The sequence below is a fragment of the Pan paniscus genome, chromosome X (assembly GCF_029289425.2).
Source record: "Pan paniscus chromosome X, NHGRI_mPanPan1-v2.0_pri, whole genome shotgun sequence".
In the NCBI taxonomy this organism is placed as follows: domain Eukaryota; kingdom Metazoa; phylum Chordata; class Mammalia; order Primates; family Hominidae; genus Pan; species Pan paniscus.
In genome coordinates, this window is record NC_073272.2 from 35,884,014 (window position 1) to 35,909,603 (window position 25,590).

General features: G+C 35.4%; 1 long non-coding RNA gene across 2 annotated transcripts in view; it reads left to right on the top strand.

Moving 5' to 3' along the window:
• LOC134729832 (uncharacterized) overlaps window positions 1-25,590 on the top strand; it is a 577,505-nt gene that overhangs the window by 343,675 nt on the left and 208,240 nt on the right. For both annotated transcript variants that reach the window (XR_010111316.1, XR_010111317.1), the window contains one exon: window positions 23,727-23,830. This is a non-coding gene — a long non-coding RNA (uncharacterized LOC134729832). The remainder of the gene's footprint in view (window positions 1-23,726; window positions 23,831-25,590) is intronic.

A 25,590-nucleotide genomic window follows, 5' to 3' on the forward strand; every position in this document is an offset into this window, starting at 1 on the left:
AGAAAGATCATTTACTATTAAATTTACATAAATGTCATGTAATCCGTTATCCTTATGTTTTCATATTATTTGAACAATTTGTCTCATGTGATTTACATATAAAATATTTTTTAACAACCAGATATTCAAACTACACATATCCTGTCTATGGTAATTCACTATTTAATATATTCTAAGAGCTTTCAAAGACTCTTTTTCAATAACAAGTATATTGGCTTTTTCAGATCATTGATTATATAACAATGTACTGTTATGTAGTTGTTTCTCTCACTGAAGATCAGGCCAAAGGTGGGCCTTTCTTCAAAGAAAGATGATGCCTAGGTCAGGGTGTTATTTTGTTTTAGAATGGTAAGAGCAATTGCTCATTGAATCTTTCATCAAATTTTCCACAAGGCATACAATCAAGAATAAACAACTTTTAGAAATTTTAACTTGTAAATATAAGTATATATTTCCCGTCAGCCCTGTTGTATCTCTAGGTCTGAGTGTTAGAATTATGCTAATTAACTAATTGTCTACCAAACACAAGCTCTGAATTATCACATAATAAATAATTTCTAGGCCTTGATTCCTGTGCTAGACTGTTGATCTATAGAGAGAATTAAACACATCATTGTGTTTACTCAGAAGACAATACATTGTTTTGTCTACTTTTTAAAATTCATTTTTATTTCTTACATATATCAGGCACTCAGAAAGTGATGCAAAATATTGTGTTGTAAATTAAGGACATAACATATTTCACAGAATACCTGGCAAAATAGATATGAGCATATTCAAGGCAGTAATGAGGATAAAAGAACTCTTCAAAAGTAAAAACATAAAATAATTTAAAAAGAAGATAAAAGAATATTTCCATCTTGCAGACCTCTTTTGAGTAGTAAAATTAGCTTCTTTGTAGGTAACAACTAACAGCTCAAACAATGGTTAAGTTTGATTTGATTATGAGACAGCCAGGTGGGAAGTGCTCCCTGGCAGAACCTCCAACCATCCTGCATGCTGGAAGGAATGTGCACTCCGGTAGAGCCACAGAAGCTTGCAGCGGGAAGGAACCAGGGCCTCCTCTTCCTGGGTGGAACCTGGGATTCAGAGTGCAAGGTGGGAAGTACACTAGCAGGACTCTGGCTTTGCTGAAGTTCCCTGTTTCCCTTTTTTCCCCTTTTTGCCAAATAAATTCAACTTTTCTCACCCTTCAAAGTGTCTGTGAGCCTAATCTCTCATGACTGTGTGACAAGAACCCAGCTCTTAGCTGAACAAAGGAAAAAGTCCTGCAACAGCTTTGGTGCCCAGAAGATAAAGCTTGAGAAGGGGTGGGTGAAATGGGGGATCAAAACCTCTCACTGTCACTTGTAAGCCTTTTCATCCTCAGACTTCTGAGGGTAGGGGAAACCCCTGTCGCTCCCAGGGGTCGATGGCCTTTCCATGGCCTTTTCCTTCCTTTTTTGGGACAGACAGGCGAGTGGCAGCTCCTCGCTCCCCCTCTCCTCCTGGCTGGGGCTGGTGAACATCATGTGTCCCTGGCATCTTCCCTTCCCTGGACAAGGGGTTCAGCTCTTTGGGACAGCAATTAAGTTTTTCTCCCTGGTGGAGGAACATTTGCATAAGAATAAGAGGTTCTTCCCCCAGGCATCCTTTTTTCTTCTTCACCCCATCAGCAGTTAACTTTTAAATGGGTTTGTTTTCCTTTTGGAAGATGTTTTACTAAGCTAGGAATGATAAGGATCACTGTTTATATTCTCTGTAAAGTTTTGGTTGTGATAAGGGATCTTGTGGGGACTGGGTTTTCTCCCGTCTGTCTGTGTAGCTGTATATGTGTTGAGTGTGTAACGTCTATAAAAAGAGCTTTAATTAAGTTGGCCTAAAGGAAGACAAGCACTTGGATCAAATATTTTTTAAAGGGAATATAAAAGCTGTAGTACCTTTCAGTTCACGTGACTTTAATCTTTCAGAAATAAAAACAGCTTTAAAGATTATTGGTAAAATGCAGATGCCATCAAAATGTAAACAGGTCAACTAAATTTTGCAGGTCAGATGCAAGGTTTGCTAAGTGTTTTAAGGTTATAAAGTGCTTTTTGGGTTTTGAGAACTATTTGACTTGCTGGTTTCACAGTTGGTACATACCGGGACATACAGAATTAACCACACCCTTAATTATGCTGAGAGGAGTCAAACCTTGGTCGCACTTAGCACACAATTAACACAACTTACCAGGTTTTACATTAACGTTAAAAATTGGTAGGAGTTACCATTATAGCATGTAATTGAAACTACTGGAAATAGATTTACATGTGAGGTGCGTAGGAATAGTAAAATGTGTTTTTTTAGTAAAAGATTATAAAAAGGCCTAAAGATATAAATTCTTGCCTATTATTAAAGGACTGTTTTAAATCAGATAAGATAAAGGTAAAAATTCAAACAACTGGTGGAAGGATTGTAAGAACTAATCTTGTAAAAGAAATTCTGTGTGTGAACACTGACTAAATTAAAGAGGTTATTATATGGTTTTTCTATAAATTGAACTTTGAAATAAAAGCACAACAAGGTTTTCTTAAGGCACTAATCTGCTCTTATAACAAAATTTGTAAAAGGCTGTAAAAGGATTTTGCTTCTTTAAAATTTGAGTCATCATTTAGGCAAAATAAATAATTTATGGTAACCCGGAATTCTATTTCATAAATCAAGTGTTTTAAACCTTTAACATATGTAACAGGCTTCCCAAAATCAAACTTCAGTTTCAAAATTGTCTTTCTTGACACCTGGCTTTTTGGAGGCTCCAGAAGGGCCACTGGAATGTCCAGAAAAGAGGCAAATAGGATTATTTGGCATGTTTAGGTACATGAGATTGCCAAAATGATGTTCAATCTTCTTTAGGTTATATTTTTGTGAATAATGGTAATATATGTTCCAAAATTTTATGGGATTTCTAAAATTCGAATGTCTGAGTATATACTATCAATCATAATTAAGGTTGTTAGTTGAAGTTATTGTAAACCACGGAGGTAATCAAACTTCTTTGTCAATTGTGTTTATAACTGTAACTACCCTGGACATTTTGCTATTCACAGACAATTGTCTTGTTTAAATCTTTTTAAAAGGAAGGTTTATAATCAGCTATAGCACTTTGACAGGTGCTCTCAACTACAGGCTTCTGATAACTTTGGAGATTGTGACATTGAAATAAAGAAAAATGGACAGGACTCATGAAGAGCTGAAATGTTCACAAATATCAAGCAAAACAAGAGTTAGCTAAGAGGACTGAACTCAGGAAACTAAAGCAAATCTTTTTGAGTTTTCTTGGAATATTGCTGATCCTTGTCTTTTTTTTTTCAGAGTCAAGAAAACTTATTTTGAACCATTTGTGACCTTTAATAATTGAGTATGGTATACTCCTGTGAACCAAATTTGGTGCATGTTTGTTTCTCTCTGCCCAGTTCCTCTAGAATTTGAAAACTATCTGAGTATTCATAACTTATAGCAATATAGTTGTTTGCATCAGTGCAATAAGAATCTATTTTTCTTTTGCAACAGAATGTAATTAGAGAAACTGCTTACTTTGCCAAGGCTTTGACTGGAAGGGTATGCTTCCCTTTAAGGGGTCAGTCTTGACTTGCAGAGCTGATAAAAGCCCCTTGGGGAGACTGGCCTCATACCCTTACCTATGCAATCCCTGTATAGGGTTCTGACTTGTGCTTAGTAGAGAATGTCACTTTCTCAGAGGTCCAGGAGCTCCAACTTTATCTCGGGACCTTAAGAGGAGAGGATCACCCAACTCACAGGTATCTGAGTATATATCCATGACTGGGCTCAGCCTTAAAAGGTCTTATCTGGGAATCCTTGTGGAACAGAGTTCCTTCAAAGACAATCCAAAAGGCCTATGTAGAAATAATTATTCGTGCTGCAATTTATACAAATAATCAAGTCAAGTGTTTAAGACTAAAGTCTATTTTGCAAACCACTCAGTCTTATGATGATTTGTTTTCTTTTGACAAAAATGAGCACTGGAGAGAGATAAATTATGTTTCAAAAGTTATCATACATTTTTCATTAAATTCTAGACTCATTAGTTGCTTTTAAGTTTTTGCCTACATTTTTAGACTAGCCCTGCTTGTTCTTGTGAACCAACCAGCAATCTCTGGGTGCAGCTCAGAAAGAACACGGGAGATGGGTAATGTAAACATCTGGATCAATATTCTAGTTTTGAGCAATTATCCTGCAATTGCTGCCAGGTGATGACAATAAATAGGGTTCCAATCACTCGGAGGTTTCCTTTTTGGGAAAGTAAGGCCAAGGGAGCTAACCAAAGCCAAGTACCATGCACCGAAATCGTAGCGAGCATAAATATAGCCACCAGTTATCTGGGTGTGTCACAAGACACCCTTTTCTCTCCCTTGTTGGAGGATGTCTCAATTCCACAGCTTCGCCTTAGCATTTGTCTTATGATAAGGAGTCCAGGCAACCCCTGCCAAGACACATTTTTGTCCCAAACTCAATTCTAAGCTTCAGGTCAAAGTCCTAGGAAGGAAAACTTGATCTAAGGCATCCAGAGGCAAACAATAACAGAGGAAAAAAGGCACAGTGCAAGTGAACATGGCTAATTCCTGCCTATTAAGCCAAGCCTCCTCTTTCATGGATAAAGGTTATGCTAGTATCCATGGCATAAATGAGGTCTAGGGAACACCAAGGCTACTGACAGTAGGTGGGATAGAGACATAGGTGAGAGTGGATAATTTCTATTTTCCAGGCCCTCCCTGCTTCATAGGTGCAAGCCACTTTGGCATCCATGGTGGCACCTGCCAAGGTCTCCAGGATTCAGAGTTACAAGGATGAAAGACGGAAACAGGATGCTCTTCCTTCTCTCCCCCACGTACTCTGGGTATCTTCTAGGAAGAGAAGGGAACCAGGGATGCCTGCTCCCCTCTTTCTAGATGGGTAGCCATTCATCTTCAGTCTGTACCCATTTCAAATGCATCCTGAACTCCCGGGACTCCTTTGAAAAAATGCCTTCTTTTTCCTTTCTCCTCCTCTGTCCTCTCTTCACTGATAGGTAATTATGTCTTCATACTACAGGACAATCACCTGAGATGCATCCTCCAAACTGACAAAAGTTTATTTTCCAAACTTTAAACTGGTTGGCTTAGGATTGGGCTCAGGGGAAAGGAACTCAGAAACCCAACATACCAGCAAAACGGAAAAGTTTATTACGAGTTGGGCTTTTGGCCTCCCTCTACCTGTGCAAAGTCATAAAAGGCCCTGGGATTTTTGAGCTTTCCTTACCCCTCCCCTTGTTTCATTTTGATAAATGTTTTCTAATAACCCAGTTTGTCTCTTCTTGCCTTCATGCCCTCAAACTTCAAACAGTCATGCAACTGGAGCCTTGGAGTATTGCCCTTTCTGCTAGGGACCCTTAGATAGGCCTCTGAGGGAGATCTGACTGCCATTTTCCCCCAAAACAGCACCCCCTATCAGTAGGAAGCAGTTAAGATCAGTCTTCACCCTTACTCCTATGCTTATTCTAACAGGAGTTAGATGTACTTCTTTAGAGGGGGGAACGAGGCAGTCAAGTGGGAATGGCTCCCTGGCAGAACCTCTGACTGACCTGCCCACTGGGAGGAATGTGCACTCAGGTGGAGCCACAGAAGTTTGCAGTGGGGAGGAGCCTGGCCCCTCCTCTTCCGGGGTCTAACCTGGGATTCAATCTGTGAGGCAGGAAGCACACTAACAGGACTGTGGCTTAGTGGAACATTCCTGTTTTTCCTTTTTGCCCTTTTTGCCCAAATAATTCCATTTTTTTCACCATTCAAAGTGTCTGCGAGCCTAATCTCTCATGGACATGTGACAAGGACCTGGCTCTTAGCTGAAAAAGGAAAACGTCCTACAAATTAGAAATACATTTATTGGAGATATTGGTTAACATACTGAATTTAGAGACCTAGTCTGTGAAAGGCTGGTAACTCAGATACATTTTAACTCTCGATAGTTTTATTCACACACTACAGTAAGGCAGCACATAGTTCTAGTTCAAAAACCTCAAGGACAACATTTAGGGTTGAGTAACTTGTGTGTTACCAATCACTTGATTGTTCATAAAATGATACCTTCCAGATACTTTTTTAGGACCCAACTTGCATAATTACAGTTGGTGATCTTGTAAGTCACAACAGTTTGACACTGTTGAGGTAGGGTGACTAAAATTATAAATTGAACGGAGAGATTTTTCTAATAAGAAAAGGCAAAAAGCAACTCTAGAACGCTAAAATCTGAGAATGATTTGATTTAGAAAATCATCAGAGTTGTGGCTAGAATAACAAAATGGATATTAGCCACCAAATTTCAGAACATTTAAAATAGATGTTAGACCATGAAGATAAATGTTCACTTAAGACAAATAGAGAGTAGATAGGATCAAGCAAAAGTGATATACATGTCCAGTGGAATTATTATGAAAGATTTAATAATTTTTCTAGTTTATAATTTATTACTGTGGAAGAAAATTATTACTCTTACACTCTTGTCTTTGGAGTCGTCTATACTAGAGTCAAACCTCTTGCTAATATGGAAATTCTTGTATTTATTGAATATTTCAAATTATAATTGAGAAGTAATGCCAGTAAGGGTTATCTAGTTTAAAACCCAATAATGTTGTAAACTATATGTTAGGGAAAGAGCATTTTCAATTTGGGGAATGAAAAATCTGCTTGAGCTAGACTTAGACCTTGTTAAATGAGTATGATTTAAAATGTCAGAGAAAATAAGGGTGTAGGACATTTTACAGAAAAAAAAAGCAAAAGCAAACACAAAACAATAATTGTCTATGTAAAGAATTGCTCTAGTTTCAATAAAAGAAAATGTGTATTTTAATTAATCTAATATATATTTATGTATATGTTTATATAAATTGTATATGTATTTCAGATAGTAATATTTGGGGGGAAATGACAAAAGTACATGTTGATTTAAAAACTACTATATTTCTTCTATGTTTTTAGAGATTGAAGTTCAACTATTCCTTTTTTTTTTTCTTTTGAGATGGGATCTTACTCTGTTGCCCAAGCTCAGTGCAGTGGCATGATCATAGTTTGTTGCAGCCTCAACCTCCCAGGCTCAAGCAATTCTCCTGGCTTAGCCTCCTGAGTAGCTGGGACTACAGGCATGCACCACCATGCAGCACCACCAGCTAATTTTTGATGTTTTTGTAGAGACAAGGTCTCACTATGTTGTCCAGGCTGGTTTCAAACCCCTGGACTCAAGCAATCCTCCTGCGTCAGCCTCCCAAAGTGTTGGGATTACAGGTGTAAGCCACTGCATCCAGTCCTCAACTATTCCATAATTTTGTTAAAGACATAAAGCTAAATCTTTTAATAAATATTTTCTTTATATAATGTAAATGTAAATCAGCAATGCTATTTTGTATGTCATGACATTGAGTTGTCAGGCAAATCTTACTAATTATGTTGAAGACTCTACTTTATGACCATCTTGCAAGTTCAGTGAAACAAAACCTGGAGACTGAAACAAGAATTAAAAGAAGAGGAGAAATAAACTGCTGTAATTCCCTGAGCCAATAGAGAGACAACACAGCTAACTTCTCTCTCAAATGTTTGAAAGCTCCTGAAGGGAAAAGAGGAGAAATCTAGGTAGAGCTCCAGAGTGTGGAATTAGCAAGAGTCCAAGGACCCTCAAGAATTCTCTAAAAGGAGAGTCATAAAGATGTGAATAATCACACAGTGTATCTTCTAACACGGGAAAGGGTTCGATGGGAGAAAGTGTCCCTCAGGAAGAACAGCAATTTCTTTAACTCCGCTGCATGGAAATAAGGAATCTAAGTTTACTTCAGCTTGTGAGGAAGAATGGGTTATATTCAATAGTAGACTAGGTGAATCAATCCTTCTGTCTGATCAACTATGACCTTCTATCCATTACACAAATCCTAAAAGTGATGTCCATTATGGCACAGGAATATGTGCACCTGAAAAAGTCAGTTCTAGGGTAGAAAAACATCCAGTTAAAAGCTGCCAGAGGTGTGCACCTACTTAGAGAAGAAGACTTGAAGACTTCTTTGTTGGGGAGAAAATATTTGATTTATACAAATGTAAGGCAAATATTGTATTCTGAAATAGTGAGGATCCAGGCAATAGAGTGTGCTCTTCTGCAAAATAATTTGTAATAGCTCTCAAATTTGGCATGAGTGAGAATCACGTGGAAAAATTGTCAAAAATACTGGCACCTGGCATTCTGATTCATTAGACAGGAATTGACATCAGACATCTGAATTTAAAAACAGAAAAGCCTGCTCTGATGATTCAAATTCATGTCAACATCTAAGAAAAAAAATCCCAATATATTTTTTCTTCATTATTTGCAAAGGGAGGTTTTCTAAAGCCTTGCAATTATATTTCCATTTTGAAATATAAGTGATTTTTTTCCTTCTTTCTTGTCTAAGGTTTGAACTGAAGATTTCTCTTTCATATGGCAGAAGCAAATGATTTCTATAGTGCTGTGTCAAACCAAAAGTTAATGTTAAAGAGATGTATTTAGGAAATGTGTGGAATCCCTTGCTCTATGTATTTGAGAAGGAATCACACCTAATATATAGTTTTAACTTATCCCCATTGTTTGTGGTAGTGGTGGTGGTGTTGATATCCCCGAGCATTCAATAAGGTTTTAGATACTGTTGCATTTTATAGCTCTGCTCTGAGAAATAAAAATATGGACTTGTGTCCATGGATGGAGAAAAGTTATAGGATAGGTGTCGTAACAGACCAGGGAAAACCAGTATGAAGGAAAGAAGTAATATGAAAAATAGAGAAAGAGGAGTCCAAAAAATGAGCTAAAGTGACGATCCAAAATCAGGATGTTTTTGTGGAACATGCAATACTTTTGGGATACCTAGAAAAATACTGCAAAGAGAATTTGGGAAATGCCTGGAATTCCAGTCAAGTGGCATGAGGACTCAGCTACAATTTGGGCATTCCATGGTGCTATGAATCTTGAAGCCTGGAAAAATCAGGAAAATCTGCATAACATTTCTAATGCCTCCATTTCATGCTAATCAGTGAAGGCCAGATATAAATTGAGTAAAGAAGTAAAGAAAATGTCACAACTTTCATTTAGGGTGTCATCAATCCCATAATGAATAAACTTGAACTTTTGGGAAATGCATGTGGCTTTTGGAATCACTATATCCATATGACCTCACATTTCCTCAGCCTGACCACCAGTAACATAACTCCAGCTGCTTTGGTGTTTGGGAGGTGACAATCCAAATCAATGTTAAGTGTAAAAGTATAGCAATAACTGGCTTAAGTTCAACCACTCAACTGGCTCTTTTTCCAAAGCAGAAGGATACTCTCTCTGCCTCTATTGAAATGTTGACATGGGCCTTTTTCATATACCATTGAAAGGAAATACAAGAAAATAATATGACTTTCAAATGCGAAACTAACGTCAGCACGGCAAACCAGAGTGATTTCACAGATTTATATTTTTTAGGAAAATCAGTTTTCTAATTTTATCAGTTTATAAGACACTGGCATTATTAAAATGATATTCTTAGTCACCATTGAACATAATGCTTCCCATGTAGGAGAACATAGTTCCAATCCTCAAGTAATTATCAAATAACTACTTCAAGGAATATTCAATATGATTCCACATATGTACACATATAATAATTAGAGTAAGGTATTTGTGGTTGCCTGAAATTATTATAATGAGATATATTTCAGGATTTCCCCAAATCAAATGTGCTTGTTTAATTGCAGTAGAACTGAGGATTATATTTTTGGAAACTTTTCTCCTATTGAGCACTCTCCACCCTTCGTTATCTTTGACCTTTTCTAGTATCATAGTTGTACCCTGATCTCAGATGTATACCTCCAGCTTAGACTTTGGACCTTTCTCATGAACACCAGTCTTATGTATTCAACTGACTCTTCAACATCTACATTTGGATAATGGGCATTTTTAAATCAACAAGTACAAAATAGAGGTCTTGATCTTCCCCCTTCTAAACTGATTCTTTCACAGTCCTTCCATATCCGTTAATAGCAACTTCACATTAAGTTATTTAGCCTTAAAATCTTGGAGTCATCCTTGACTCCTACTTATGACTGTTTACAGCCTGTCAGTAAATCCTGTTGCCATTCCTGGACTGAGCCACCATCATTCTGGACCATGTAAATTGCCTCCAAAGAGTATGTATATATGTGTTTATGTTCAAATCATATAACCAGTATCTATGATGGTATATATTTTCCATATTTTTAAATCAGTTTGTACCAGCAACCAGCTGCCTACAGCCAGTTACATTGTTATTCAAATTGCATGGAACACCCTAAGAAGATGATCTGTTCTATTTCATCTAACATTCAAATTTTATGTAACCAGATAGATTCTAGATTCTATATTATATGATAATTATATTGTATAACACCACATAAAAATTGAGGAAAAGTAATTTAAGTAGTTACTTTTACTTCTTCTACAATTTACTCTCAGTACGGAGTTATCCTGTTGAAACCTTAAAAGCAAGTGAAATCTCTGCTTAAAAGCCTACTCGTAGCTTTAATCTCACTCAGAATAAAAGACTAAGGCCTTACAAGGATTTTACAAGGCTTTCACAGTTTATAGCCTATATGTCTTTTACCTCATTTTGTATCACTCTCTCCCTTACATACCTTTTTTCCAGCCACACTGGTTTCCTTGCTGAATTCTGTCAAACCAGGATGTTCTAACCCCCAGGCTTCTATACTTTTAGTGTTCTCTGTCATGAACTCTCTCTGCTTAGTTATAAAACGGTTTGTTTCCTCATTTCCTTCGGATTTTGCTGAAATATCACCTCCAGAAGGTTTCTCTGATCACCCTATTCTAAATTTAATACCTCTTCTATTTCTTCTTGTTTTCTTGTTCACTGTAGCACATTCTATATTTTACTTACATGTTTTATTTGCTATGTTGTCTTCACAGAAATGCAAGCTCCTCATGAATTTGTGCTTGATTTTTTCATTGCTGTAACCCTCTATTTTAATTGCCCCTGGCACATATTTGTGGCTTAAAAAATAAATATTTGTTGCTGAGTCAATTAATGAATTCAGTGTTGAGCAATATTTTTCTGTATACCACTGCCTTGATTGCTGTGAAAATCTTATAAAAGGATCCAAGTAATTAGTTGAAAATGTACGATTACCACATTATTTTTTGTTCCTTTCTTTTGGGTTTCCTATTGGGTAAATCTAGTTTCTGTTTGTAATGATGTTTTATTCATTTGAAACAATATTCCTTCCCAATTTTTAATGGAATGTAAACTTCATGAAGATGCATCAGCAATTTTATTTCCCATTTTGAAATTTCTTTCTCATATTACACAAAATTGTACAATTTGACACTGTTCGGAATTTTATAGAGCTGTCTAGGCTGATTTGAAGTGATTTTCCCTCATCACTCCTTGACTACACCGTTTAATTCACATGACAAATTGAACAAAAGAGCAGATAGAGTTACAACCTGTAGATCTTTAATTAGTGTCTTCATTATCCAGAGGCACACATTTATAATCCTCTAGAGTCCTTGCTGTGATGCATAGAAGATGGCTGGCTAAATCTGATGAGTTAATATACTCAGATACTGTTATTTTCCTCTAAACTTATTTTTTTACCCCCAAAATAAGACAGTATTTTGTACATTTTACTTCTTGATATAAAGACAGGAGGATATATGTAAGCAGAATATAACTGCTTACCTTTAATAAAACAATTCTAATATGTTTTCAGGTTTCAGTACAGAAACATTGTTAATACATAATATAATTATGGCATCAGACCATTGATTCTGGGAGGTTTCATTTGTTCATGCTTAAAATTACAGTTGCACAGACAATCCTAGTACTATTCAATCATTTGCAGTTGTTTTTCTATATTTCTGTGTTTATATATTCATTTTAATATTTATTCTGATATCTATACACATTAACATTTAGACCATTCAGCTGACTTTTTAAAAACAATGAAACAGATGTCATTTAATTTTTTTACCAATATTTCCATGAAGGTTTCAGTATTGCTCTTTTGTCTGAATTTTTGTTATAAATATGAAAATATGTTTCCCATGAGTAGATATTATTTTGTAAAAAAAACAGTAAACTAATTTATGAACTCTTATATATAACAAAATCAAACAATTTTATGGACTGTAATGTTTTCTCCATTTCTACTACATTTTTGTGTGCTTTATACGTTTCTATTATAGCACTTACCTAAATTACATATTCATTTGCATGTCTTTCTCTTGTATCTATAGACTTGTGCCTAGGATTCTGCTTGATCTTAAAACTTACTCATGAAGGTTTTTAAATAAATGGTATTATCATCATGGGTGAATGTATGATGAATCTACTTTGTGCTAAATAGTTTTCTTTGTAAATCTTTTGCTAGTTTTTACAATTTATAGAGTATTTTTCTTTTTGAGGGATATACACTTATTTGGTCTTCTTGGTTTCCAGATTCAAACTGGAAATATGTTCATAATTTCTTTAATTCTATTTTATAGTCATCAAGGAAAATGGGGGTGTTCATTTTATGTACTAGTTTGTTTCCTATTAGTAAATTTTAGTAATTTCTCTTATTTATACATCTAGAACATTTCTCTTGTTGTTGGTTAAATGTACTAGATCCTCACCAAACTGCTCTAACATAATAATACCTTTCTCTTGTGCCAAACATATACTGTATTCATTTTCCCTTTCCTATTTGTAGAGGCTTCATTCTCTTTTTCACTATTGTGGTAAGGACGCTTAACATGAAATGTATTTTTTAAAAAAACTTTTAAGTGTACAATAGAGTATTGTTAACTACAGGTACAATAGTTTTTTTTCTTTTTTGACCTGAAACATAGTACAGAGTTAGTACACATCTTGCCACAATCTATTTTATTGTATTGGCCCATAGTGGAAGTTTTGATTCATGTAATAAAATACATTTTAAAATTGCAATAAAAGATCCAGGGTGTTAATCTTCTAGCTGGTAAAAACAATTACAAATTCTGCATTTGTTAATATTTTATTGGTTATTGCCACTTTTCCTTGAATTGAAAGGCCTAAAAGATAGATAAATTTTGCCAAATGCTTTATTTTGAGATGTAATTTTTAACCTCATGACTGAGGAGAGAGCTGAAATTTCTCACATAAGGTGCAGCACAAATTTGATTTATGTTCAGTATAATCTCTTATAACTCAGACTGGAAAGAAAATACACAGTTACGAATTTGTTAGTACCTAGAGAAACAATATCTTTAAAGTCAACAGGAGTGGATAAAAAGAAAATATTATGTCCTTTGTTGATATTCCAGTAACTGACCACAATGTTAAGTATATTCGATAGGCCAAATGTGTTTAAAATTTGATTTTGGAAAAGAACAGAAATAGACGATTTAACTATATAGAGTCTAAAAGTGCTTAAAAAGATGTCCTTCGTTGCTTTCTGTTAAATAAAATCTTGGTGATTTATTGATGTCGTTACACCATGTTACACACTCAGCACTCCTCCTCCAATGTTCCCCAGAAAAACAAAATAAATGGCAAGGAAAAGAATCTGCTATTCTTTTTTGGCTTATCTTAGAGCCTAAACCCAAAGACAAAGAACCCTGGGTCAGGAGGAGTTAAATCTTAAGATCCTACTGCCTATAGATATGTACCTACTTTTTGCTTCTTCTGCTAATTCAATTTACTTCACAATAAAACTCACAATTGATCAGAGGTGTGGCTTATGCATTCCAGGGTGCCAATGACGACAGGGTAGATGATGATGATTCTATTTTCTACCTTAGACTTCTTTGAATCTGTGAATACTGAGTTCTAGATGAGATTTCTGCTTTGTGTCAGATGGGAAATCCAGTTGTTTCTTGTTCAAAGCCTGGTAATTCCCTCAACATTCCCCCACGCTCTGCTTATTTTGCTGTTCTAATATTCCTCTACACTTTGCTTTGTGGGATTTCTCATATTGAGAAATGCAGAGACATAAATGTTGGGTTTGCTAACGGTATCCCACAGATCATTTGTCTTCCAACAGTCAACTGGCTCAGTAGAGTAATTGCATCCACAATGTCTTATACCATTCTTACTCCAATCTCCAAACACATAGTGAGTTAATTAATTATGATATTGCCCATTAACACTTTAATAAACCTTATCTTCTCTGTGACCAACCTTAGAGTTATTACTTCCCTAGCATTTTCCTCATAGCATGGACTACTATCATCTGAAATTGCTCCAACACTTTCAAACTTTCGATTAATGCCTGAAGCATCTTGTACTGAATTTCCTTGTCTTACCTTCAAGTATATTCATAATTTCTTTAATTCCATTTTATAGTCATCAAGGAAAATGGGGGTGTTCGTTTTATGTTCTAGTTTGTCTCCTATTAGTAAATTTCAGTAATTGCACTTATTTATAAGTCTAGAGCATTTCTCTGTTCTTGGTTAAATATACTAGCCCCTCACCAAACGTCTCTAACATAATAATACATTTCTCTTGTGCCAAGGATATACTGTATTCATTTCCCCTTTCCTATATGTAGAGGCTTTGTTCTCTTTTTCATTATTGTGGTAAAGACACTTAACATGAAATCTATCCTCCTTTAAAACTTTTAAGTGTACAATAGAGTATTGTTAACTATAGGCACAATGTCATACAGTAGATCTCTAGAACTTACTCATCTTGTATAACTGAAACTTTATACTCATTGAGGAACAACTTCCCATTTCTGCCTGGAAACCACCATTCTACTCTCTGTTTCTATGAATTTGACTATTTTAGATGCCTCATGTAAGTAGAATCATGCAGTCTTGTCTTTCTGTAACTGCTTCATTTTACTCAGTATAATGTTTTCCAGGTCCATTCATATTGTCACATATGGCAGGATTTCATTCCTTTTTTAAGACTGAATATTATTCCATTGTATGTATGTATCACATTTGATTTATCTATTGATGGGTATTTAGGTTGTTTCCATATCTTGGTTATTGGGCAAATTACTTGAACAGATATTTCTTCAAAGAAGACATACAAATGGCCAACAAGTATATGACAAGACACTCAACATCATTAATCATCAGGAAAATGAAAATCAAAATCACAGTGAAATATCACCTCAGATCTCTTAGGCTGGCTATTATATATATGAAAAAGATAGCTGTTGGCAAAGATGTGGAAAAAATGGAACCCTTGTACACTGTTGGTGGGAATGTAAAATTGTTTAGCCACTATGAAAAATAGTATGGAGATTCCCTGAAATTTTTTAAAATAAAAATACCATATGATCCAGTGAAACTACTTCTGGGTATATATCCAAAGAATTGAGATTAGAATTTCAGATATCTGCATTCCCATGTTTATTGAGGCCCGCTTCTAAGACCACAAATCTTCCACAAATAATCTACTTTCTTCCTTCAGCTCAAGCTATTTAGTAGTTTCCAGTTTCTGCTTCTGAAGGGAAATTGTCCTTGGAGCAGCATTATTTCTCTTTATTTATTTATTTGAGACAGAGTTTCATTCTTGTTGTCCAGGCTGCAGTGCAATGACGCAATTTCAGCTCACTGCAACCTCCACCTCCTGGGTTCAAGGGATTCTCCTGCCTTAGCCTCCCGAGTAGCTAGGATTACAGGCATGTGCCACCACGCCTGGCTAATTTTGTATTTTTAGTAGAGACGGGGTTTCTCCATGTTGGTCTGTCCGGTCTCAAACTCCCAACCTCAGGTGATTCGTTTGCCTTGGCCTCCCAAAGTGCTGGAATTACAGGCATGAGCCACCGCACCCAGACCTCTTTATTTAATATACTTTATAATCTCTCTAGAGAAAAAAATGACAAACTATTTTCATGGTGACTTTATCTACCTGATAGCCAAAGCAACAAATTCCTGGAATATGTTCCCTTAGTAATGTTTTTCTGGAGAAATTTATGTTATTTAATTTCAGTTTTAAAATTTTATCTCCATTTTAATTTTTTATTTTCCATTTCCAACCTTCTTTCCCATTCATAGGAAATACTTATAATGTGTTACATACACTTTTGTTTGTTTTCCTGAAAAATGTGCTTTATATTTTATGTGTAAGTAGTTTTAATATACAAAACTGTTATTGTATAATATATCTCATTCTATTTTTTACTGGTTATCATGTATTGCATTATTGTTCAAAGCATTTGCTGCCCTTTGCTGTATGAGGAGTATACTTCCCTTCTCCATTAATATCAGACTTGACTAGGGGACCTTGTTTGGCCAATGAAATGTGATAAGTGGCATGTGTCTTTCTTTGGTTTGTTTGTTTTTTTCATATCTCGATCTCAACTAGACGTTAAGATGTTTCATTGCCAGTTTGAAAGTAAAACGTTGTATTTCTCTTTGCTGCTTTCTTAAGACCAATCTCATGTATAATTAGCCCTATGGATAGTTTAAACCCACAAAATTCACATTTTCCTACAAAAATCACAGATGTTTTCCTAAACTTCCTGTTTCTTCATTCTTCATCATGTCTACTCCTATAATTTGGATATTGTCCATGATTATAGTTCCTCATTGTTGAGGATAAACGCTTTCAACAGTGTTAGATTTAAAAAAAAACAAAACAAAACCCTTACCAATGTATTGTATAACTCTTATATTTAGCATCTTTTGCTGCAACTTTGAGATTTATTTATCCTCCTATCTAAGCAACTCCTCTAAATGTGTTTACAACTCTATTTCATTATTTCAAAAAATGGTGTTTTCAACACGTTTGGGGTCTTTTTAAGAAAACTTTCTGAAGCATCTCTTACAATACCTGACTTTCGCATTTGAATGACAGTTTAGTTGGATATAAAATTCTGGTTACAAAATATTTTCCTTCAATTAAAAAAATATTGTTCTGTTGTCTGCTAGAATCTCACATAGTGTTGAGAAGGCCCATTCTTATTTTGTATTTTTCTGTCTGAAAGTTTTGAACTTTTAATAATTTTTAATTTTATATCTTTTCTGTTTAACAATCCATGACATGAGTTATTTCATCTTTTATTTCTAAGAGTTTTATTTTGACCATTACTTAAAAATTATCCTTCTGTCTGTTATTATTTTCTGCTCTATTGAAGACTATAAGTATCTGAATATTGATAATGCTATTCAAATTCCTCTTTTTCTCTTTTAGTCTAGCTTCTATTTTTGCATGATTTCTTGGTACTTTTGGAAAAATTCTTCATTCAGATCTTCCATTGTACTACATTTTCCATCTGTTTTTTTTACACTACACGTGATCCAATCTATTTGGTTATTGCTTTTAATGATTATAATTTTCTTACCTGATTTTTATAATTTCTAAAAATATTTTTATGTGTATATTACTAATATATTATCATATAAATCTAGCATTATCTGTTTATTTTTAATTACTTGACTGTTAGTTGGAATAATTCTGCTATTGATGTTGTATGCTGTTAATTTTGGATTTTCCTTCAAAATAAATATAAATGATGTTGGATGTTTTGCTTTTGAGTTAATGTTCCCCTTAAGATATCAGATAAATGCTTCATAAACAGATAAAGGAATATTCCCTAGGGAGATGCCAAAAACGAGAAATTAATTTTTGTTAATTCAATTTGGTCTAATTAGAGGAGAGTATAAAATTTCCAGGTAGAAAGGCTAATGAAAGGCAAATAAGCTAGACACAAAATAATACATATATATTCTTCCATTTAAATGAAAGTAAGAAATGGGCACACCAAGTTTATGATGGGAGAGGTCATTGCAGCTTTTGAAGTTAGCATCTTCTTTCAACTATTTTAGAATGTAAACTTTGTCAAAATTCAAGCAACCACATATAAAAAGATCTGTTCCTGGATTTTCTATTATATTGCACTGTTCTGTTTTTCTATCTTTATATAAATAACACACTGTTTTAATCACTGTAGCTGTGCAATAAATCTTGATATTTGACAGTGTTAGTGTGCCAGCTTTACTTTTATTTTTAAAATTGTCTTAGCTAGTTTTGCCCTTTGCATTGAGATATATACATGTCAATATACATATATATAACATGCTTCTTAATTTACACATATGTGCACACATTCACTTAACAAGTTGCTATAATTTTGACTGGTATTGAATTTACAGATGAACATTTAGGGATAATTACATCTTACCATAATACGTCTTCTAATTCTTGAACCTGGACTATTCCTCCACTTACTTAGGTCTTCCTCAATTATTTGAAATAGTGTTTTATATTTTTCATCTTATAGACATTGCACATACTATTTTTAATTTATAAATATATATTGGTGTGGTTTATGCTACACTCGATATCCTTTTTAGCATTCCTTTTTCATTTGTCTGTTGCTGCTATGTAGAAATATAATTAAATACTATATATTGACATTGTGTCAGTGAACTTTCTAAGTTCACTAATTAATTTCAAATATTTGTACACTATTTTGAATTTTATGCATTCACAATTATGCCATCTTCAGTTAATGAGTATTTTGTTTCTTCCTTTCTAATTGCTAAAATTTTCATTCTAAATATACCTAATCAGACTGCCAGAACTATGCTGAATAGAAATAAATATAAAATATATCTTCTTGTTTTTGTTCTTCAAGGAAAACAATTCAGCTTAATTTCATTACATATGATATATGCTTTAGTTTTCCCAAGTAACTTTTTTCAAAATAAAAAAATTGTTTTGTCAAAAAAAATCGTTTTGTTCTTCGTTTGCCAATAGATTTTATCATGAATGGATATCATTAATTCATATTGAATTCCATTAAATGCTTTTTTTCTGAATCCATTATGCTAATCATGTGATATTCCTTCTATTTCTCTTTTAATGTGAATTGTATTGATTGATTTTTAACTTGTTGAGATTTATTTAGAACTTAGCATATGTATTCATGCGAGAAATGTATCTGTTGATTTATTTTCTTTCAATGCCTTTGTGAGGGTTTGTTATTTGGGTTATGTAGACCTCATAAAATGATTTGATGATATGTACCTCTACCACCTTTTGATTACCTGGATGGGTATGAATAATGTTTGATATTAGTTCTTACATAAATGTTTGAGAGAATTAACCAGCAAAGCCATTTGACCTAGAGTTTTCTTTGTACAAAAGTCTTTATTTACAGTTTTAAATTATGTAATAGATATGAATGAAGCTGTTCTGATTTTGTATTTTTTATTGTGCCAGTCTTAACAAGTTATGTTTCTGGGACTATTTCCTTGGAAATAGTATAGTTTTTCTTTTTATTGACATAAAGTTGTCTATAAATGTTCTTATTTCATCTTTAAAATCTGTAGAATCTTTATTTATACCCCCTTTTCATTCCTGATATTATTTTTGTTCCTTCTATTTTCTTGTTTTGTTGAAAAAAAAGCTCTCTTTGCAGTCAATGTTTTTATTTTTTCTGATTGTTCTCTTTGACTTTGACTTTCAGTAGTTCTATTATAATATGCCTAGATGTGGCTTTCTTTGTGTTTGCCCTACTTGGAGTGTAGAATTTCTTGAACTTGGGTTTTGATATCATTAATCAGTTTTGGAAAAAATCTCAGCCATTATCTTTTGCAATATTGCCCTGCACTTTTCTCTCCTCTCTCCTTCATGGCTCTCATTTGCATTATACTGGTCATTTTCACTGTGCCCCATATGTTTCTCATGCTCTTTTTTTGTACTTGTCTTTTTTTGTACTTCTGTTTGCTCTCTGTGTTTCAGTCTGAATACTGGCAAGATAGTGTCAATAACTGCGACATCTCTTGGTTTGTTTCTATTGTCGATCATATTTTTCTTTTGGTCTTTTGTTATACTTGTAAAGTTTCTGTTAAATCCAAGACATTGTTTTGAGTCTGTTAAGTTTCTAAGTAATGGTATTTTCTTCTAGAGTTCGTTTACTCCATATACCTTGGTAAACTAAGGGTCGGTTGATCTTAAATCAAATAGGGACTCAGCCAACTAAGCCTTATAGGTTCATTTTACTTTTGGTTCTTATCTGCTCCTCAAAATTAATCCTCCCACTTCCAAATGAAAGATTAGGACATTTACTAAGATCCTTTTTTCCGTGGTATGTTTTGGACATCAGTTGTGTCACCTCAGAATAAAGAGATTGTTGAAACCTTTACTACTTGTCTTTTAGAAGCTTTCAATTTAGTTTTTCTGCTTTTTACCCTGAAACAGTTTAATAATTTAGCAAATGCCTTCAAGTGAAACTTGACTTCACACTCTGCCCCTTTTTTCTCATGTTGGTCTTTCAAGTCCTGTCTGTCTTGGCAGCCACATACTTCAATTTTTGTACCTTCTGCTTTGTGAGTTTTCTAAAAAGCTCTGTTGGCTTTTCTGCCTCTAAGCAGTAGCATTTTACTAGATTTGCAGCATCTTGCTCCATGCCAAGAATTGGCAAATGTTCCTAGGAAAATTCAACTCATAGAATATTTGCTCACTTGTTTGCAGTTCACTTCTTTTGAGAAATTTGACTACTTAAATTCTGTGGGGTTCAATTTTAATCTGATGGAATGCCTTTAAAGGCATATATGTTTGGATAGATTTTTTTCCTTAATGTGGCTCTTTAAATTTTATAGCAGTAACATTGGTTTTTCACAAGATACTTTATCATAGTCAGGAGCTTAATTCCCATCAAGGCACTTCTGATTAATTTTTTTGGCTACCACTCCCCCAGGAAACAGACATAGTCATTACATTCACCTTTACAGCCTTCAGAGGAATCGACATTGGAAATAGGCACACTCCCTGGTTTTTAGGAAAGTGGTGAGATAAAAAACATCCCTGGAACCCCTTTACCTGTGCTCGTAAATTTCTTATCTCAGCAGGTCTTTTTCATTGCCCATGTTATACCTCAGACAGCAGCACTAGTGGCCCCACTGATGTGAGCCATTTCTCAGCCAAAGAAACATGTTAAAATTTTCCCAAGGCAATGAGTGTCAGCAACAGGAGCAGAATTTTTAAAGTTCTTTAATTCCAAATTTTTCTGGTACAGTCAACCTCAGTTTCTCATCAGCTTAGCTCCTTGATTAAGGATGAAGCTGGGTATCCTTGAGGAAAGACCCTGCTAAGCTGCCAAAAATTTAAACCTATAATATGTCTCCTAGCCTTCTCCAAAGGGACCTATGGCATTTTACCAGAGAGATTGTACACAGAGGAAATAGAAATAATAAGATGTTTGATGATTACTGAACACTGAACTGACCCTAATTACAAGACTCAAAATGTCACTGTGTTGTGCCAATCAGAGTAAGACCCATAGAAGTTAGGTAATGGAATTTTAGCTCAGGTCCTTTTCACACTGGGTCTAGTTGGTCCCCAAACACATCCTGTAGTTATTTCCGTACTTCTAGAATACAGAATTGGAGTAGTTATACTCAGCAACTGGTAGAATACAAATATAAGTTTCCTGAACTGTGGTGTGAGGGGTATTATGGTAGGAAAGCCCAAGTGGAAACCACTAGAACTTCTTCTACTGAGGAAAACAGTATGTCAGAAGGAATAACACATTCCTGGAGAGTTGGCAGAGATGAGTGCCACCAATCAGGACTAGAAAGATGCAAGGGAGATGATTCCCACAACAACCCCATTAAATTCACCTATTTGGCCTATGTAGAAAACAGATGAATCTTGGAAAATGACAGTGGATTATCATACATATAGGCAGATGGTGACTCCAATTGCAGCTACTGTTCCAGATACGGTTTGGTTGCTTGAGCAAATTAACGCATACCTGATATCTAGTGTACAGCTAATAACCTGAAAAATGCTTTTTTTCTCCAAACTTGCTACTAAAGCCCACCAGAGCAGTTTCCTTTCATTTGGCAAGCCAACAATACATCACTCTCCTAACGCAGGGGTATTTCAACTCCCTGGATCTATGTTAAAGTTTAGTCCACCTTGCTTACCTTTCCCTTCCACAAGACATCATCAGACTGGTTCACTAAATTGATGACATTATATTAATTGGACCAAGTAAGCAAGAACTATCAGCTACTATGGACTTATTGATAGGGAATTTGTTTGTCAAATGGTGGGAAATACATCCAACAAAAATTCATGGGTCTTACACTTCAATTACTAGGTACTTAGTGGTGGTGACAATTTTGATATATCCTAGATTTCTAAGTGGTTGTGTCTGGTTCTACCACCGGAAAATGAGATCCAACATCTAGTGGGCTTCTTTGGATTTTGGGGGCAACACATTTTTCATTTGGTTGTGCTACCACATCCCATTTATTGCATGATGAAAAAAGTTGCAGTTTTGAGTGGAGCCCAGAAAAAGGGAAGGTTTGGAAACAGGTTCCAAGCTGCTGTGGAAGCTGCTCTGCCACTTGGACCATATGATTCAGCAGATCCAGTGGTGCTTGAAGTTTCAGTGACAGGTAGAGATGCTGTTTAGAGCCTTTGGCAGGTCCTATAGGTAACTCATACTGCAGACATCTATGAGTTGAAGCAAAGCCTTGCCATCCTCTGTGGATAGCTACTTTTCTTCTGAGAAACAGTTTTTGGCCTTAGTAGAGGCTGAACACCTAGCCATGGACCACCAAGTTCCCATGTGACCTGAGTTGCCCATCATGAACTGAGTGTTGTCTGACCTACCAAGCTGTAAAGTTGGGTGTATACAGCAGTACTCCATAAGCAAATGGAAGTGGTATATATGAGATTGGGCCTGAGCAGGTCCTGAAGGCACAAGTAACTTACATGAAGAAATTGCATATATGCTAATGGTCTTCCTTTTGCTACACTGCCTTCTGTCTCTCAATCTCCATCTCTGGCCTAATGGTAAATTCTCTACAATCAGGTGACAAAGGAAGAGAATAATTGAGCCTGGTATACAGATGGCTCTGCATAATACAGTAGGCATCACCTGAAAGTGGACAGCTGCAGCACTACAGCCCCTCTCTAAGACATTCCCGAAGGACAGGGAAGAAAAAAAAAAGTGAGGGGAAATTTTGCTTGGAACATTTTATTTTTCGTGGAAGGAGAAATGGCCAGATGTGTGACTGCATACTGATTCATGGTCTGTAGCCAAGGGTTTTATTGGATGGTCAGGGACTTGGCAGGAGCATGACTGAAAAATTGGGGACTAAGAAATTTGGGGAAGAGGAATGTATCCTGACCTCTCTGAACAGGTGAAAAATGTTTTTAAAAAGTCCATTTCATGTGAATGTTCACCAAAGGATAACCTTAGCATAGATGGCTTTTAATAATTAAGTGGACAAGATTACTTATTCTGTGTATCCCAGTCAGCCTCTTTATCCCACCTCCTGTGTCATTCTCCCATGGCCTCATGAACAAAGTGGCCATGTTTGGCAGGAATAGAGGTTATCTATGAGCTTAGAAATAAGGATTTCCGCTAACCAAGGCCAAACTTGCTATAGCCACTGCTGAGCGGGCAATAAACCAACTGTAGGTACCAGCAATGGGTCTATGATATGGTACCATTTTCTGGGGTTGGTCACTAGCTACCTTGTGGCAGGCTAATTACAATGGATCACTTCCATCGTGGAAGGGAAGGCACTTTCTTCTTATTAGAAGAGATGTTGCTATGGTCTGAATGTTTGTGTCTCCCCAAAAATTACAGGCTCAAGCCTGTCCCCCAAGGTAATGATTTAGGAGGGGGCCCTTTTAGGGGTTGATTAGGTCATGAGAGAGAGCCTTCACGAATGGATTAGTGCCCTTATGAAAGAAGATTAAGGTATCTTGTTCATCCTTTCAGCCATGTGAGGACACAACAAGAAGGCATCACCAATGAAGAATAGGCCTTCATCAGACATCCAATCTGCAGGCCTCTTGATCTTGGACTTCCTAATCTACAGAATTGTGAGTGATAAAATTCTGTTTTTTATAAATTACCCATCCTAAAGTATTTTTCTTATAGCAGGCCAAATTGAGACAGATACTTACACTGGATATAGATTTGCTTTATTTCTACACAATGCTTATACCCAAACTACTATCTGTGGAATACAGATAATGCCTTATCCATCACTATGGTGTTCCTCAGAGCATTGCTTTTGATCAAAATCTCCCTTTAGAGCAAATGAAGTGCAGCAATGGGGAACATACTCATAGGATTCACTAGTATTACTGTGTTTTCCATAATCTCAAAACAAGTGGCTTGACAGAATGGTGGAATGGCCTTTTGAAAACTCAGCTACAGGATCAGGTAGACAAAATTCCTTGCAGCACTGGGGCAGCATTCACCAGGAGTCTGTATATGCCCTGAATCAATGTTAAATATATGTTGGTGTTTCATTCATGGCCAGATTTCACAGGCCCCAAAATCAAGGGGGGAAAATGGTAGTGGCACCACTCATTATTAGTGTCCCTAATGATGCACTAGCAATAAATGTTACTTCCTGTCCCTGAAACCTTAAGTTCTGCTGGTCTATAGATCTTAATTTCAAAGGGAGACATGTTTCCACTAAGAGACATAAGAATGATTCTGCTGAACTGGAAGCTAAGACTGTCACCCTACTACATTACACTTATGCCTCTGAGTCAACAGGCAATGAAGTTACCTTGCTGGCTGGGTTGATTTGTCCTGATTAGTGAGAGAATGTTGGACTGCAGTTACACAATTGAGGTAAAGAAATGTAAGTCTGGAAGACAGGACATACAGAATCTCTTAGGATATCTCCTAGTACTACCATACCATCTGATTATACTCAATGGAAAGCAATAACAACCCAAATCAGGAAGGACTACTAATGACCCAGACCCTTCATGAATAAAGATTTAGGGAATCCCAGTAGGCAAAGAGCCATTACCAGTTTAGGGGCTTGCTGAGCACAATGCAAATATGGATTGGATAGTAGAAAAAAGTAGTTATAACTATTAGCTATGATCATGTGATCAATTGCAGGAATGAAGATTGTAATTATCACAAATTTTGATGTCTTATTTCATTATGTTTGTGTGTATATATAATATATACCAATGGTTGTATTGTCTTCTTTTACCCACTTATCATCTAACATAATATATTTTAATAATAGTTATTGCCATCATATTATTTTTTACCTATTTTAAACAGTTTTAATTTATGTATCATAAAATTAATGCATTTCAATGATTTTAACTATAGTCACAGAATTGTACAGCCATTACAACAGTCTAATATTAGATTTGCCCAACAACTGTCAATCCTTATTCTTCCCTTGCTCCAGCTTTAGGTAGCCCCTAATCTACTTCCTATCTCTACAGTTTTAACTATTCAAGATATTTCATATAAACAGATTTATACAATATGTGTTCTTTTGAATCTACATTATTTCACTGAGCATAATGTTTTGAGGTTCACTTATGTACTATACACCAATATTTCACTTATCTTTACTGTCATTTTGTTATATAGATCTACTGCATTTTGTGTAACCATCATTCATCAACTCATGGACATTTGAGTTACTTCCACTTCTTGGCTACAGTGAATATTGCTGTGCTAAACACTCACATAAAAATCTTTGTGTGAACATATGTTTTAATTTGTCTGTGATGAATATTTTGGAGTGAAATTGCTGGGTCACGTGGTAACTCTATGTTTAAATTTTTGAGGAACTGCCAAACTATTTTCCAAT